The sequence below is a fragment of the Aotus nancymaae genome, unplaced genomic scaffold (assembly GCF_030222135.1).
Source record: "Aotus nancymaae isolate 86718 unplaced genomic scaffold, 86718_ANA_hifiasm-v0.15.2.pri h1tg000014l, whole genome shotgun sequence".
NCBI classification, from domain to species: domain Eukaryota; kingdom Metazoa; phylum Chordata; class Mammalia; order Primates; family Aotidae; genus Aotus; species Aotus nancymaae.
In genome coordinates this window covers 114476425-114478816 of record NW_026988425.1, presented here as the reverse complement: position 1 = coordinate 114478816, position 2392 = coordinate 114476425, and the positions used below count along the sequence as shown (strand labels likewise).

The 2392-nt window shown below is 42.3% G+C and overlaps 1 pseudogene; it reads left to right on the top strand.

Moving 5' to 3' along the window:
- Positions 1–1132: 1132 nt before the first annotated feature.
- Positions 1133–1576, top strand: LOC135274823 (large ribosomal subunit protein eL31-like; annotated as a pseudogene).
- Positions 1577–2392: the final 816 nt, after the last annotated feature.

The following is a 2392-nucleotide window of genomic DNA, read 5'->3' as shown; positions in this document are numbered from 1 at the left end:
GGTCAATCAGAGTTAATAATATCGCTCTTCACTGGGGATGGAGGCTTCAGCCAGTTCAAAATAGAATGTCTCCAAACAAGACAAGGAAATGCAAAATGCAGACGTCTCCTTTCAAGGACAGAGAGATGTGAAGTCTTCTCGGTGAAGCAACACTCAAATTGGTAGTCATCTTCCCTAGAGCTGACCTGCTTCTACCAAAGTAGAAGATTCAGAAACTTGAACATTCAAGTCTCTTGCATGGCTGATTTTATCTTGGCTTCTGTTTCTCAGAGGACCTGAACTGACTGATGCAAAGCTTTTTATCCTGGTGGTGCTAGGAGGGGGTCTTCTCATTCTTGGCGTCTAAATGGTCATGGAATTTCTATTAAATAGTTGTAGAGAATACCATGAGAACCTAGAAAGAAGCAGACCATTAAAATATTGTGTTCTTCATTTTAATTATTTCTTCATTTATTTATTTATTTTTCTGAGACAGAGTCTCACTCTGTCGCCCAGGCTGGAGTGCAGTGGCACCATCTCCGCTCACTGCAACCTCCGCCTACTGGGTTCAAGTGATCCTCCTGCCTCAGCCTTCTGAGTAGCTGGGATTACAGGCATGCACCATCACACCCGGCTAATTTCTGTATTTTTTGTTTTACCATGTTGGCCAGGCTGGTCTTAAACTCCTAACCCCTCCCAAAGTGCTGGGATTACAGGCATGAGTCACGGCACCCAGACTCTTTATTTTATTTTTTATCTATCTATCTATCTATCCATCTTGAGATACGGTTATGAGACTAATTTTTTTTTCTTTTTTTTTTGGTAGAGACAGGATTTTGCCATGTTGCTTAGGCTGGCCTTGAACTCTTGGGCTCAAGCAATCCACCTGCCTTGGTTTCCCACAGTGGTGGGATTACAGGCATGAGCCACCATGCCTGGCCTGTATTGATTTCTTTAATTAAAGGTAGAGCAGTGTAACAGAAGCAATGTGGCTTTTGAGTCAAAAGCCCTACTTTAGAGTCTTAGATCTTCCACTTACCCAGGCAGGGAAATGAAGACGTGGAAAAAATATATCACTTCACTTTTGTTTAGAAAATTTTTGTCTGCTTTATGAGATAAAAATGGTCTTCCTTTCTAACTTAGAGTCGGCAGAATGGCTTCCACAAAGAAGGATGGTGAGAAGCAAAAGGGCCGTTCTGCCATCAATGAGGTGGTGACCCGAGAATACACAGTCAACATTCACAAGCACATCCATGGACTGGGCTTCAAGAAACGTGCCCCTCGGGCATCAGAGAGGTTCGGAAATGTGCCATGAAGGAGATGGGAACTCCAGATGTTCGCATTGATAATCAGGCCCAACAAAGCTCTCCGGGCCTAAGGAATAGGGAATGTCCCATACCGAATCCGTGTACGGTTGTCCAGAAAACATAATGAGGATGAAGATTCACCAAATAAGCTCTATACTTTGATTACCTACGTACCTGTTACCACTTTCAAAAATCTACACTTAATGTGGTTGAGGCCTCATAGGTGATCATCAAATACATCAAATATAGTTACAAACTTGCAGAGAAAGAATAAAAAGGACCCAAATCAGTTTTAGGAAAAGGATTCCCGTCACAAGCGTGGTTATGTTTGTTTGTTAATAACGTAACTTTACTACTTTTTTTGGCGGGGGGTCGTCTGTGACATGACTTTTTTAAAGCAAAGCAAAAACAAAGAAAAAAACCCTCAAATTTCATAATGTGTGATGTTGCTTAGGCATTTGGCTTATCAGAGATCCTCAAGTATAAAATGGCATTGAACACAGGCATAAAAAGGAGGACTGATAGTCATTGTTTTCCTCCCTGAATTGTTAGATTTGAATTCAAACAAACAATGGTTGCTTTTACCTCTTCCATATTCAACCCAGGAAAGCTTACCTACCTGAATCACTTTTGTGAGGAAAGTCATAATGTTTTCTGCTACCAAACTGATTAAAGTAAGTTACCGCCGGACGCAGTGGCTCACGCCTGTAATCCCAGCACTTTGGGAGGCCAAAGCGGGTGGATCACGAGGTCAGGAGTTCAAGACCGCCTGGCCAACATGGTGAAACCCTGTCTCTACTAAAAATACAAAAATCAGCTGGGCATGATCACAGGTGCCTGTAATCTCAGCTACTCGGGAGGCTGAGGCAGGAGAATAGCTTGAACCTGGGAGGGGGAGGTTGCAGTGAGCCAAGATCGTGCCATTGCACTCCAGCCTGGGTGACAGAGTGAGACTCTGTCTAAAAATAAATAAATAAATAAATTAGTTAATTAATAAAATAAAAAATAAGTTACCATGAAACAAATCCTGAAGAAGATACAAGATGACCAGCTGCAACTAAGCAAATCCTTCGCTTGTGTTCCGCCTGTAGGGTCTGAATGCTGTT